This window comes from Larus michahellis, chromosome 7, assembly GCF_964199755.1.
Source record: "Larus michahellis chromosome 7, bLarMic1.1, whole genome shotgun sequence".
NCBI lineage: Eukaryota > Metazoa > Chordata > Aves > Charadriiformes > Laridae > Larus > Larus michahellis.
The window spans coordinates 10,458,986-10,474,779 of record NC_133902.1 but is presented as its reverse complement, the minus strand read 5'-3'; the positions used below and the strand labels follow the sequence as shown (position 1 = coordinate 10,474,779).

General features: G+C 45.0%; 1 long non-coding RNA gene across 1 annotated transcript; it reads right to left on the bottom strand.

The window, feature by feature from the left end:
* Window positions 1–251: 251 nt before the first annotated feature.
* Window positions 252–15,182, bottom strand: LOC141746692 (uncharacterized). The gene is made up of 3 exons (XR_012588461.1): window positions 14,983–15,182; window positions 1,107–1,267; window positions 252–338 (listed from the first exon to the last, which is right to left on the bottom strand). It is a non-coding gene; the product is annotated as an uncharacterized LOC141746692 (long non-coding RNA).
* Between the last annotated feature and the right edge of the window lie 612 nt (window positions 15,183–15,794).

Here is a 15,794-nt window from a genome sequence, read left to right as displayed (position 1 = left end):
TGCTTTGTTAAGTAGCGTGGTCAGCACACACAGAGCTGCCTTCCAGTGCCATTTTCATCTTCCTCATTGCCATCTGAATACCAATATAAATAAATATCAAAGAAACGTGTGTGAAGAGCGAGCACGTGGGGTTCACAGGCACAGCTTCCACTGGCTGCATTGTCTTCCTTGCCTCTTTGTTGTCCTTTCTGTGTGTCCACATGTCCCCTCCTACCTCAGGATCTGCATTTCTGCTACTCTGATTTCCTTACCTGTTCCACCGTAGTTATTCAGACCTTCTCAACCTGGGTCTCTTCTTTGCCTCTCTCCAGCCTTCCTAACCAGCTTTCTTGCCTCTCCTGCCCAGCAGAGGAAAGAGCAGAGACAGAGAAAGTTAATGAACATCACTCTGGGGTTACTGCTTCCAGCACTCTCCCTCTCGCACACACTGTGGGCCAGGCTCATACATGAGCCCCAGCGCAGTAATTAAGGGATTTTAGGAGGATAATGCCCTCGGAGGGCTTCAGCAGATTGACACATGGTATTTCTTCTTAATAATGACTGTCCTGAAACGTATCGGATCCGTGTGCTGCTGCATTTCCGGCAATTTGTAAGAACTGTTCAATGTGTAGCCAGCTGGAACGCACAACAGCACATAATTGTTCTATTACTGCAGACTTCAATTGTTTCTCTTTTATTCATTAAATGGCCATTTATTGGAAGAAAGGTCCTTTTTTTAGATGCATTTTTACACAGCTCTAGATTGGACTTGCCAGGACTGAACAAGGGCAGACCTTCCCTTTTCTCACTGTGCTCTTGGAAGGAAAACGGGGAGCACAAATGCTGGAATTTTTGTTTTTTAATGGAGATGTTGAAAGCCTTTCACATTCTGCGTTGGAACAAAAATGAGGCCTTTTTGAAATGCTGCATGGGAGTCAAGGGAGAAGGCCACCCACACTGGCTACGGGAGAGGCGAGAGCAAGGGTCCGCTCGGCAGCAGCCCTGAGCGCATCTCCTTTGAATCGAGAGGGTGCCCAAGGACTAACGTGAGGGAAGGAAGGAGGCTATTGCAAGAGGCCACACAGAGCAAGGGAGAAAACCAAACATCTGGTGCTTACAGAGCTCACCTGGAAGTCGGGAGATGTGACAACTGGCACTGAGGTCCCCAGCGAGTGCCCAGGTGGGAGGGGGTGGCGCAAGTCTCAGTTTTAGACCAGGAGTTCCACAACAGGCCAGGAATTTCTTGAGAAAAGGCTCACCAAGCTCAAGAAACATATCCCAGGCAGACCTGAAAAGCATTGTAGAACTGACTGCACTGTCTTGAGAACCGTTTCCCCTACAATCCGTATTTTCTTGATTTGCAAGTGTTTTACACGATACAAGAGCCAAAAACTAAACCCAGTAACCTCAGGTCTGAGATTCCCAATTCCCATTTCGACTGTTGTTCCCCCAGCAGGGGAGCAGAAGGCGGACATTTTAACCACTGCATTCTGGCCAGACCACACTACCTGGGCAAGCCAAGGCTGACCTATACTTTACCACAAAGCAGTGAAACATCACACTAAAATGTGTATACAGGAGGAAATCCCTCTTGCTCTCCTAGCCTTTCTTAGAGCTATTGAAATGGCTTAAAAAAAAAAAAAAAAAGGCAAGACGTAATTGTTTCCTGTGCAAACGTTGTGCCAGACTTTATTTTTATGGGCTGTATTTATTGACTTTAGCTGTTTTTCCAGCATACTGAACAGCGTTAGACTTGGCAGGAAGTCCTACCGAGTGAAATAACATCTCTGAAAAAGTGGGAATTCTCATTGTTTGGCATGGTCAAAGAAAACTCCAGCCAAGCAAACTTCTGACCTTCTCCCGTGTCAGATTCAGACCCAGGCCAGGCCAGCCACTAGATCAGACCCTTCACTCCTCTCAAGTCACCAGAAGATCCAAATCTAGGGGTTTGATCCAACACCTAAGCGAAGCCATTTGCCCCCATCGGCTCTACTCCACACCTCCACTAAGAGCACCTACTGCCAATGCAATCACGAGCAGGGATTTGTACTTTGTATACATACCAATTTGTTTTCAGCGTAGCAAAATAAGACATCCAGCCTCACCAGGAGCCATTAGTGAATTAATTGCAGCTGTTAAGAGTTAGGCCTTAATGTGCCTGTCAAGTCCAGACACTTGCTGTACTTCCCGGGATTTTGTATGTATCCAAGACAGATGTCTTCAAGGCAATCAGAAAAGTCCCACAGTATACACTGAAGAAGACAGAAGACAACTGAAGAGATTTATGTTGGATGGAATGACAAGCTCAAGAGTTTAACTGCACATGGCATTTCTGGAAGATTGCCAGCGCAGAGTTTAGTGTGTTTTGTGTACTTCACTCATAACTGTTTATTGTGACAGGTAAACACTTGTTTTGAAAGCTTGCAGGCATACTATTAAAACAGAAGTGTTCCTGACATAGTCAAGCTGTGCTGTCAAATGTTTATCTTTTGAATGATGAATGCTGGCTTTCCTTTTCCTTCCTTTCAGTCTGCGTGGAACAGATTCGAACAGTCTCTCCCAACTTGTTTGGGCTCATTTCACCTGGGGGACACAGCTGAAAGCTGATGGGCCAGAGAGCAGCCCTGGAATTATCAGCCCATATGCCAATAAACGAAGGTGATGCGGAGAACAAGGGAGGAACAACAGCGTAAGCAAGAGCAAGCTCCCTCCATGCCAGGTCTGTCTACAAATGGAAATGCAGATGTTGAGCTTTAGAAACTAGATTTGAGTTCCATTTCCAGTGCTTAGAGCATCTCAGAGACACATATTTCACAAGTCAAAGTCTGGAGACTTACGCTAACTCAAAAAGCTAGAAGCAACTGTAACAAATTTTTCACAATATTATTTTTTACTCTTTTTAAGTAAGAAACTAGAAAATCTTGAAACAGTTAAGTCACGGTATTGGATGCACATAGCCTGTGAAAGTGCAGACAATCATAAAAGTTATTGGCAAAAATGAACAAGAGTCTTATGGGTGAGAATTAAAATTCTCCCCTCGGTGCAAATATGCCTTCCACAGAACTAGAAGAAAAGCCTGTGAAAAAAGAGACAGTAATTTCTGTGTATCTTAGTGTAATTGCATATGTTAAAAGGCTGTGGAATTCAGCAATGATCCCATGGGCTTTCAAGTGGATTTCAGATATTTCACAGCGTGTCAGTTATAGATTGAGACATAAGACTTTGGGGAAAAAAGTACAATCTTTGATTAGATGAAACAGCATCAGATTTCCATGAAAATGCAAATGCTTACTGCATTCATTGCTAATGCGGTTCTGCTGCTTCTTTGTTCTGTTGCAGTGGTACTTCAACCATGGGTTTGCTGACCTGCGCTGCCTGCAGCACTGGGGCCAATTTAACCAGCACCATTGTAACGGCTACCTGCTGGGGGCACAAGGGACAAGCGTGAGAACCGATAATTTACGACTTATTTGAAGAAATCGGCCTTACACAACACGTAAGCCCTAGAACTGCCCGCCACAGGAGGCATCGGAAGCATTCATCTCACACAGGAGTCAATGGAGGACTGGGTATTCGTCAGGATATTGAAAATATTAGGGATCACAAGAATAATAAAAAAAAAAAATAACAACTGCTCCGAAAAGATGTTAAACAGCAAAGTGCAAGTGCTTAGACAGTATCTAATTACACGGGCAAAAGAAAAGAGCCTCTCATCACCAAATCTGTAAATCCAGTAGGTCCGTGTCCCAGACTACTATACAGAGGTTGGCCACACAGAAAAGCTTACACACTAAATTAGGCTACTTCAGCAGAAGGTAGAATTAGGACTTTACTGCCTAGGGAGACACATATATTATATCTTTGATCCATGCTTAACACAGAGAATTTGTGGAGGGTTGTTACTCAGTGGAGGGATCGCTCGGAACCCATTACGGCGCGCACACATTGCATCCCTCTGGCAGGAACATCTGGTGACCCATAAACCAGCCAAAGCGCCGGAGCCACGGCAGAGTGAATCAGTGACTGGGGCAGGTTTATTTACAGCCCATCAGAACGCCACCGGCAGCGCAGGCGGGCAGGCAGGCGCTCCAGCGGGGTGCCACCTCCTGCCCAATGAGGAGGGCTGAGCTCCCTCCATCCGACTCGGAGCCTTCTCCAAGGGTTTGCACTGCAGATCCCCTGGTCTGCGCTGGGCAGGGGAGAAGGGGCTAGGAGTCAGGGAGCCAGCAGGGAGAAAAACACAGGGAAGGGATATGGTGGGAGCCAGACTCTGACCAGTACTCCAGCTCCTCACAGGTCTTGGATGAGCAGAGAGAGTCTGTGCCACATCAGCACTACACGCCTTGGCACCGCTATGGCATTGGGTGTTTGATGTCCCAAAATCAGATTTACTTTTCCCATCAAACCGTGGCCCTAGTAAGGGCTTTAGTTTAGACAAGGGGTAAGCAAGCCCTAGCCCAGCATTTACCTCTTTGTTCAATTTGCTCTTTCGGCTTAAAATATTTCCCCTTTCTTTCCCTGTTACAGCTGTTTCTTCAGGTGTGGATGTAGCATGGCATCTAAATATAAATCATCACAAGCAGCTGCTAACTCCAGTGCGTGTCAGGAGTTACCACACCAGGGCCAATCCCTTGGGTGCTGAACATCGTCCCCACTCCAAAACCTGCTGAAGTTTGTACAGAAACAGGCTGGCTACAAAAGGGCTTCTGTCTTTCCTTCCCCTCAGATTTAGGCATCAGCAGAGCAAACTACTTTATTATTTTCTCCTAATGAAAAGCGCCTTGTGCAAGACAAGAGGTGATCACTGTGCCGGGAGTATATGATAACTATTGCTTTTGTCCTGGCAAGTAAAAAGCATATGAAAAAGGCAGTAATAAAAAAGTATTAAGACTCAAACAAGGCTTGTTAAATGATTTAAATCTTCATAATGTATAGCATTTTCCTGGTAATTAAGTTTGAACATTGAGTTGGGCTAAATGCTTACTACTGTTAGATAACACTTTAAACGCTCCTTCACACGCTCAGATATTTTTCCCTCTACCGCAGCCTGACAATCCAAGATAGTTACTCTGAAAAGCACAGGAATTGCTTCCTACTGATGGGGTGCAGCATGGCAGTGCTAAGTCCATGTCACGCTCACCTGCCACCACTGCACAAGCTCAGACCCCTCTCTCATAAAAAGAGATATGGGTGGAACATGTGGCGGCTTTGTCAGTGAGGAGTTGCATTTTTATGTGAAGTAGGAGGAAGAAAAGGTAGATGCTCTCGGCTCATGTTTCTATTTTATTTTTCTAAAGTTTGCACTGAAAAACAATTTCAAGAGAAAGTCCTGCCCTGCCCTGGTAACAAGCTATTTGCCCGTAAGCAAAGATCAATGGTTGTTCCCATTTTCTTTCCCACTTCTTCCTCCCTCTTCCTGCTGTTTTTGCCCTCCTATTTATCTGCTCTTGCTTTACGCATTCCAGCTTTTGTTCTCAGCTCCTTCTTGTTTCCCTGCCCTCTCAGTGTTCAGTTACACCCAGATACACCAACCAACGCACTCTTTATGAAACAGTTTTTATTAGAAAAGCCTGATGCTTTCTACTCAGATGTACAATATTCAGATGGGAATGTTTGATCGCATGCAGTAAAAACATGTAAAAAAAAAAAAACAGTAAAAAAAAAACCCCACCATGCTCATCACATCTGCACAGAACCATAGAATGGGTAGAGTTGGAAGGGACGTTAAAGATCATCTAGTTCCAACCCTGGGCAGGGACATCTCCCACTAGATCAGGTTGCTCAAAGCCCCGTCCAACCTGGCCATACATAATCCCATCACTCACAAGCCCATCTGATCTACACATTGTCCAATTTAGACTGTAATCATATTCAGTATTTTGTTTTAAACACAACCATGTCAAGGCGGTACTGCAAAATAAGCTAGGTACATAGATGTGATGCAACCATAGGGCTTGCAATTTGGTCAGCCAAGAGGCAAAGCCCCAGTAGGTTAACTGACATTGCTAACTCTTGCTTGGCAAGGGAAAAGACATTTAGATACTCAGTAAATGCTTCAGGTGAAGCCTTCAACCACTCAAAGTTACAGAAAAAAATTCTCAAATTTAGGTCTATTTTCAAAATCCTCCCAGGCTGGCTTCATATATCATCCAAGTTGAAACTGTTCTCGTGATATATTATACATGGAGACTGCACTACATCATCAGAATTCTGACACTGCCATGTTCAGGGTACGCTAGGATACAACGTAATGAATTACAACAGTGGACATTGACAAATACACTTTAGGGGAAGTTTAAATTAATTTTTTTAGCTGCTTGCGGTTGGCTTAGAAAGTAATTTTTATTAAATAAACTAGTGGGAGAGCGGGCAGATTCAGAGCCCTTGAGAAAGGGAACGGCAGAGCAGAGAGAACAGGGGACAGAGAGGGAGGAAGCAATTTCAGCTCTGAGATTAACGTGATTTCAGAAGTCAGCTGGGCCAAATCCTGACTGTGCTCACCCAGAAGCCCGCAGCTCTGCTGAAGCACCCAAGTATCTGGATCCAACACGGATGCCAAGTTCATAGGCACAATGCCATGTGTGTGGGTTGGACATCAAACAATTCCCATGGACTTCGGTGGGGGAATGTATTGTTATAAGCACCTGGTATACAAGGCGTATTGTGTACCAAAAGGGATGCAGCAGATGGGCTCTCACCTGAAAAATTCATAACCATCCAATATTTTTTTTCATAAAAACAAACCAGTAATAACGGTAAGAAAAGGATAAGGTACAGCTGATAAAGCCAAACAAAAAACCCGTTCATGAGAAGCAAAAGCTAGTACCTTCGAGAAAGCCCAGAATACTAAACCTCTTTTCTCTCTGAAGAAATCTTTTGTCATTTCAGGGGGAATCAATTAACCACAGTGTCTTATTCAGGTAGACTTTAGATTAGTACCATATCCCTTCACTATAGATAATTAACCTCAGTTTCTGAATTAGCAGGAAAATAAGCCAGTTATTAGTTTTTATAATGACTAGAACTCAATATTTTGGGTAGTTAAACACCCAAGAGTTTAAATTAAAATAGACATCTGACAGAAATCCCTAAAGTGTTCTTCAGATCATTAATACTATAAATTCCACAGTAGATTGAACTGACAATGTTCCCTTTTCCTTCTGGAGCACTCCAAAGGGATGAGCTACTCCCTCAAATCAGCATTCAGTTTGATCTCTGAAATAATCTCTCCTTGATACCTAAAGCCTCAAGGCCAAGAGCACAGTTAAACTCATATCCTCCTCTTACCAGAAGCGTTAACGTCTAGTGAAGCGAGAAAAAAAAGAAACCAGAAAAGCCTGGTTTCCTGGTCTACCTACAGGCTGCTCCTTACATTACCAAGACAAACTGATGCTCACAACCTGGAGCAGCACCTCGGCTTGGGTCAAAGCCCGGGGCAGCGATGCGGAGAGAGGCCGGTAGCAAGGGGAGACCGTGGAGCTGTCACTGCCTCCTGGGCCATGGGGACAGAGTGGGCTGTGCAGAGCTCCAGTGGGATCTACATGAGCCATCGGTCTCTCCACAAGTCAAGTCTCTGCTGTGGAAGTGTGGGGCACAAGGGTGAGAAGCACATCCAACGGGGATCTTGGGGAGAGTCCAGCGGAGGCTACGAAGATGATGAGGGGACTGGAGCACCTCTCTGATAAGGAACAGCTGAGGGACCTGGGGCTGTTCAGCCTGGAGAAGAGCAGGCTGAGAGGGGATCTCAACAATACCTAAAGGGTGGGTGGCAAGAGGATGGGCCCAGGCTCTTTTCAGTGCCCAGTGACAGCACAAAGGGCAGTGGGTGCATGCTGGGACACAGAAAATTCCATCTTAACACGAGGAAAAACTTCTCTACTTTGAGGGTGGCAGAGCCCTGGCACAGGCTGCCCAGGGAGGCATGGAGTATCCTTCTCTGGAGATATTCCAAACCCACCTGGACGCGTTCCTGTGCAACCTGCTCTGGGTGACCATGCTCTAGCAGGGGGTTGGACTAGATGGCATCTGAAGGTCCCTTCCAACCCCCAGCATTCTGTGATGCTGTGAGTTGCTGCTCATACCCCTGCCCCATAGCTGTATCATCTCTGATACAGCATCTTCTTCCTCTGCATCCTCATCCCGTGCTGAACACTGCTCACCATCAAAAGGCCTCTCTAATACCTAGCCTGCATCACTGTTGCTGTAAAAGGAGCATGTTACTTGTTGTCCTACCTATATTTGCCCTTTCTTCCCACCAACATGACACTGAGACTTGCTGACCTTCTGGTCCAACCTTTACTTTCCTCTCCTCATCAGCTCCCCTTCTGCAGAACCTCTGCCTCACCCTCTGTGCATTGATTATTCCAGCCCGAGTTTCATGCGTTGCACTTGTCTCTAATTTAATTCCTTTTTTTTTTTTCCCAAACCATTTCTCCAATTTTTGAACTCATTTGAATTCTCATCCTGTTGTCCAATATATTTGCAGTCCCTCCTAGCTTGGTGCCATCTGTAAATTTAATAAGCCTACTATCTATTCCATCATCCAGGTTGTTAATGGAAATGTTGAACAGAACTGATTCCCTCCCTCCTCCCCGAGCCTCCGTCAGTCTGTCTGTCCTTTTTAACAGCTTGCAGGGGATATTTCCCCCACAGAGAAGTGGAGGTACATTCAACACTGACTTCTGTGGAAACTGTTACATCTCCCAGTGTGGTCACTGAGTCTCAAAGGCAGCAATGCAAGTCCCAAATATGCTGCTTGGGGCCGTGCAGACCTTACCAGAGGTGTGCTTTATTCTGTTTCAGCTTCAGCTACGCATAACACCACAAAGGAAAGAAAGAAGGTATAAAAGCTCTGGGGACTGTCCCGTTGCGAGTAAAATGTGTATTCTAAGAGAAATGAATATTTACCTTCCCATTTATGTGAATCAATTAGCAATAAATATCCCCAGGGCATAGAAAAGACTAACACAGATAACAAAGGATATGCCCCAAATAATGGAGGATTAGAAAAAGGCATACACAAGTAATAAAATATCAGCTACAGATGCCACTTGAGAAGACTGCAAAACAGAGAAGAGTAAGTAGCTGAAGAAGGAAAGAAAGCAGAGGTGATGAGAAGATTGCAGTAGCAGTAAAGATAAATGATGAGCACACTTTTTGAGTATATATGCTAGGGCTAAAAGAGTGCAGCGTAGAGACAGGAAGGTCTCCAGGAGAATAGAAGGGTAATTTATAAACAAAAGAGCCAGACAGGGCTTCTATACCCAAAAATAAGTCCTTTCTTTCCCAGTTCTATCAGTTGCTCTAAGAAAAGATATTACCTTTCCCTACAAACCTTACCTCTTGACAATACCAAAATAGAAAGATATATTTGCCCTGGCACTCTGAAAGGACAATGGGAAATAGATGCCGAGAGCCTAGAGAGAAAGAAACATTTTAAGAATGAAAAAGGACCAGGGTTAGAGCTTCTCAGGAATTACATTTTATCTCATGAAAAATGTCACCGAAAAGGAATAAAAATTGGTTCCCCTTTCTCAATAGCTTCATTTTTGCCAGAACGTTTTTATCAAAAAATGAAATCTTTTCATCAAAAGCCTCTAGGCCCCCAAACAAAACATATGTAGCTTTAAAGCAAACTGAAGTTTCCTATTTGGGCCTTTTAGAGCTTCGTAGCATTATTGCAATACAAATCATGAAGAACGAGCATCTCAAGGCAATTTAGTATTTTTTAAAAAAGGCCTTACAAGGCTTTTAATATTGATTTTTTCCTGGCTTTTAAGCAAAACCTCTAATAAAAAGCAGAGAAAGACGGAAGGTGATATGGCTCCACGTGGATGGGAAACGCTGGAGCAGTGTGGGCACAAGAAGCCATCGCAGGTAGCCCAGCCAGCCCTGCTGGGTTCAGTTTGGGCTGCTACGGGTGACACTAGCATCTCTAAGACTTGCACTGGCAGCGCCTGGGGAGAGGGCAAGAGGACACAGACCTCCTAGGCGTGGGCAGCAGTCTAGAAGCAGAGGTCGGTGCTTTTTGGTGCCAGGTTCACGTGTCCATCAGCATTACCCTCTTTGGGATCCGGTCCTCCTTTGACATCCCCCTTCCTGCAGGCTCCATCTGGCCCTGGGTTGATCCCAGCTCTTCTCCCCACCACCATTGCTCTGGACCAGCAACATCTCATCTGCCCCACCTGGCACCTCTCCTACCTTGCTGACAGCAAAAGGAATAAACAGAGAGTAAGTCAGGAGGCGAGGGAAGAGCTGTTTTCATTTGGGGAAATTTTGTTGCTGTTTTTGGTTCTCAGCATGTCAGCGGAAACTCAAGGCTTGTCAGGAGGCTGCTCCCAACCCAGTAATTACTGGAGGTGTCTGTATCTCGGCCCTGTCTTGATCTTACACTCTGTGATCACTTTATTATTCAGCTTTATTTTATTATTCAGTTTGATTTGGCAGCTGCCTGAGAAACCTAAGGCTACTCAAGCTGTATATTTTAAGATCTTTAAAATCTGTTGATATAAAGTCTTTTAAAGTCTTCAGGCCTGAGTCAACATTGTTAATTCTGAAGCTCCAGCCCATCAACTTGGCAGGACACTTCACACACGCACGCACACACACACACGTGCGCACACAGCTCAGCAGCAGCTTAAATAGGGATTTCAGTGCAGAAGCCGTGATTTTTTCCTCTGGCTCACAGCCAGCCCGACTCAGGGGCATCATCCGAGGGCTTCAGCGGAGGCAAAAAACGTTCAGCCATTTGGACAGTGCCAGAACTGGGCACTTCAGGGAGAGAAAATATTACTCCCATTAGAAAATGAAAAGAAAAAGTCCCTTTTGTTCTGGTGGGGATACGGGTGCTAACCTGCTGGTCCTTCCTCCAAGGTGCCTACTGAGTGAGACTTTCTTGGCCACGGCAAGCATTCTCCCTCTCCCCCTCTGTCAGACCAGAGGGAATTTTTGCCCCTTCTCCAGGTGGAGGCTGTCCCTCTGCAAGGATCTAAGAAAACCCCTCACCTCGCTTTATTGGGTCCTTGGATCTCAGCTCTTCAAGAGAGAGATTTGCAGGTTGTTTAATGTTCAGGTTTGATTTCCTTTCATACTTTGATTTCAGATTACTCACCCTCCTCTCAGCCTTTTCATGATCAAAACTAAGATCCAGCTTCCCCCCTCTGACTTCAAACAGTTTTAATCCTGCCTCCCTAACATCTATTTTCCTTCTAATTCCCCAAAGAATTTCTCTTCTGGGATCGCCCCTGTTCACATTCTCTTACATGTTCAAAGTCCTTCACATTCTTCTTTCATCCATGCCGCGCTCCCCTATCACAGACTCCTCTGATTCCACTTCTTCAAGGGCAGCGATGTGTATTTTCATCCACAGCTTTAACAGGTTAGAAGAGCTGGATCCTCACCGCCGCTCTGTGTTCACACATCAGAGGGCCAAAGAGAGCCCAGGAGACAATTCAGCTGCTCATGCGGAGGCTTAGCCAGGGCTCTCCTGCCCAGAACCTCAGCAGCGGTGCAAAAGGCCTTGTCCATACACAGAATCACTCCTGAAGTGTAGGAGGGGTTGGCGTCCAGCTTGCATCTGGCAACCACGGCACTGTAATCTCATCTGCTGTCCACTGGTGGATGCTGGAGGTCTCGGGGTGGCAGTCACTCTAAAGACAGCAGACTCAACCACTCAAAGTACATTTGTTTTTATCTGTAGGACTTGGTATTTCCTTTACTACAGCCCTGCAGCGTTGTCACCTCGTAGGCAGCAGGTTGAGAAGGTACGTGGCACTACTAAATTACTACATACTGTTATGTGGCTTTGTTTAACTGTTGTCATTAACTTCACTTTTCAGTGCTGTAATTAGTCCTTTAATTAGTCCTCACTTTCCTGCCAGCAGTACTTGCCATCTCTTCTAGGCTTTCCAGTGACAAAATTCCTCCTGTGATGCCTCCTGGTAAGCGTCCTCTTTCACAGCTGAAAGACTGGTGACCCTTGAGCCCTGTGTCACCTGCAGGTCTGTGCTCTGCTAGAGCTCATACCAGATTTGGCCGTAGGTTTCTCACAGCTTTCCCACTGCTCTTCTTCAGCCTTGCTGGCTTGGAGCGGCTCCAGGTGACTCACCAGACTGTCCTGCGCTGGTGGTGGCTCTGGGCTCTGCCCCTGTGCTGAGCAGCGGAGACTGTCCGCACCAAGGTTTCCCCAGAGCTCCGACTGCTCTGCATCTGCACCGCACTGCCCAGACCCTGCTGTTTCCTCCGTTATAAAACCATGTTACAGGACAGTGCATGGTGTTATGCAGCTCCCTTTAAAAGGCCATCACAGATTTTTCTAGCAAAGGGTTTCTAACTCCTATCCCAACAGTGAGTACATCACTATTTTTGCTCCTGCTGGATGTCCCAGCAATGGCAAGCCATCTAAGTTAAACCAGCCCTTACACAAATCCCACTACCAAATCCCCATTTCCTCTGACGTTCCCACAGGATAATGCCTAAGGGATGGCAGAAATCAATGATAGCCCAAACCAAACCCAAGAGTTCTCCCATAAGGAGTCATTCAACATTCATTACAAGAAAGAAACCTGCATCCTTTAGTGGTGCAGGGCAGCTGGAGGGGGCCGACAGCCGGGGAGGTTTGCGGCAGCACTGCTGGAGCTCTGCTGGCAGCCAGGCAGCTCACCTGCCACAAAGGGAAGAAGCGCATCCCAAGCCTCAGCATTGCCCCAGAGGAGCATCTTCCTTGCAAAACCTGTTCTCAGACTAGCTCCCCCTCCAGGTTTTAATACCCAGTGGATTCACATCATCTTTTACGTTTGAAAATATTTATTAGGGGCACTTTCAAGATAAAGTAGTGCTCATATTCCAGTGCTAATATTCTGTTTTACATCAGTTCTCCTATATCTCCCTTGTCATCCTAGCGTTTGGGTACTTTCCAGTAGTGAATTAAGTAACATGCTTAATATCTGTCACGCATGGCTCGTTCTTCCTTTTTTATGGTAAAAAAAAATAAATCTAAGTAAGAAATCTCCCTTTCTATCATGATTTTTTCTTTCCATCCTCGTGGTAACTTGGCATGTTAGCTGCTCTAGGAGCTATAGGATTATTCTTCTAGGCCATTTTTCTTCAGTGTGCAGGCACGTATACACGCATTTGGAAAAAGAAAAGACAATTCAACCTGCTGTTAGGAGAACTAACAACTTCTAGGGCTATGAACCCTCTTGGCAAATCTTTCCCTTCAGCAAGTGCAAGAGAGCTGCCAGCTCAGCATCCTCCATCATTGACGCTGCCAGGCTTTAAAGCAGCGCTTCTGAGCTTGCACCCGAGCCTTGCTGACAAATAAGATGGCTCTGTCCTCAATAAGCACCTAATACAAAGCCACTGGTTTTCTTTCGTCTTCCTGTTGACGTCATCGTAGGGTCAGGCCTCTATCCTGTCAGGCATCTACCGATGTGTTCAGGCACCTACCGATGTGTTCAGGCACCTAAGACAACTGCAATCAATGAGGGTTGGATGTGCAAGTATTTTGGAATAACCCTGTCTGCATTTTGGGGGCCCAGATACCTTCCAAGATCAAGCCCTAAGTGATTCATCCGCTGGAAGTCTATAGCTCAGTCATGAAATTAATCCAATTCTGATAAGTTTTTGGTCTGGTGGTCTAACCTCCAAGACCATTCCTTCTCCCTGGTCATACAGATGGCAGAGAAAAGCCGCCTGCAGGATGAGGCACGCTGGATAAGGAAGAGACCAGTCTACCAAGCGTAATGAAGACTGGGGTAGCATAAACTTTAAATAGCTTTGAAAATCATTAGACTAACAGTGTGTAAGTGTATAAAACCAGCCAGTCTGCACAACACTCACAAATTTGCTATCGCTGGTCAATTGGAATCCCGGAGAAGTCGGTGTTACAAGCCCTAATGCATTGTATTTAATGCTGCAGCGGGGCTCGATGTACTAATTACATGTACGTTTTCCAAGATTTCTGCCGGGAGTGTTTCACAGAAAAGATAATTGTTCTTTGGGGGGTTTCAGCACTGGTTTATTTAATTATGGTGGAGTTTTCATATATATTGTGAAAATGCTAGCAGAAAGAAAACTGTCTCAGCCAGATGTAGAGTATACTGGGGAAAAGTAAAGCAGAAAGAGATTTGAGGAGGAGGTTGAAGATGATCCTGGCTGCTGAGGGCATTCAGGAGCTTGGAAGGGACTGAAGGAAGAACAGATGTAACCTGTAACAGGAGCCTCAGCTTCCCAAACAGCACTGATGCTTCCTAGAGGGAAGGGTGGGGAGGATACCAGCTGATAAAGCCCTGATGGCAACAGGTAGAAGAGACAGAAAAGCTGCTAAAACACCGTCATGATTTACCCCAAGAAATGCCTGGGAACATTCTGGCTTGATCCAGGTGTGTGCTCACCTTCCTCTCCTGCCTCCCTACCCACCACGTGAGCCTGAAGTAAAGCGGCGTCTCCTGAGTTTACATTTCACCCAGGCTCGTGGAGTCTGTTTTCCTCCTTCCTCCTCACCGCAATTACTAACCCGGATTAAGAACATCCAGAGCAGAAGGAGAAAATGGCATCAGCTCTCTGGTGAGAAACTAAATGGGACGCCAGTCTCCAACCTTGACTGAGGGTTACCTATACTAAAAGTACTACCACATCACAGACAGCAGAAGCTACTAATTTCAGCAGCGGTGGCAACTCTCACCGAGGGGAACTTTCCAAAATAGCACTGCTTTTGCATTGCTACCATTAAAAAAAAAAACAATTTTAAGTAAAATCTGCTTGTAACCTGTCATTCATGCAAAGCTAGCCCTAGAAAGGTCTAGTCTGATAAATATTTCACTTAGTATGTCTCAAAGAGCTTCAAAGTTGTGAAAGCATCTTAATTCCACATTCTCAACATAAAACTTTTAGACTTTTAACTTTCTGCCTCGAAATGACTTTTTAAAAATTTTGTGTTCATTTTACACCAAAAAAGAAGCTGCATAAAGGATGTCAAAGGTAAGATAAAGCATTTTGGCTCACCTGAAGGAAAGGTTTCTGTTGACCTGATCTGAAAGACATTTCTTCTCTTCATTCATAAAATTCACAAATCAGATTTTTGGGAGGAATTCTGAAGTGAGCTGGGAAATCCTTTGAAGTCACCTAACTTCTCATGAGCTGGGAAAAGATATCCTAATCTTCACTACAAGAGACTGAAGACACATTTTGACAGGCAGCCTTTAGTCAAGGGTAACAGAAATGATTGCTGCTGTCTCTTGCTGTTTCAGGAATAATCCACAAGAAACTGGTGGCTGCCAATGAGGAACAGCTGTTCATTAAGAGACCCCAGTCAAACCGATAGCATAAGAACCTGGTTTCTGCCAAATTCAAGGGGAATATACCACAGAAACACCTTTCGCACCATGTAGGCAGCTTCTACATTTTCAAAAAGCAATATTTGTGCCAATTTCACCAAGATCATAAAACCAGTCAATTCTTTTTTGACTCCTGCAAGCATGAGCTAAAATCAGTTGGATTCAGCGTAATTCACTTCTCTCTTACAGCTCACGAGGCAGTTCCTTAAACAAATAGCAGCAGAGGCTAATAAAACAGAACAGTAATAATAATGAATAAACTGCTCATTAAAATAATAATACTGCTATCACTAAAAGAGTGATGAAAACTCTTTTACATAATTCTACTTGCCCTGATTATTCCATACAGAGCCATTCGGGAGCAGCCGAGCTGGGAAGGTGGTGAGCACCTAGCAAACCTCTCACCCAAAGAGTACCCTCAGCTCACACTCCTGTATCTTATTGGCTTCACCTGCTTTTCAACTTTTTAATTAGTCATTT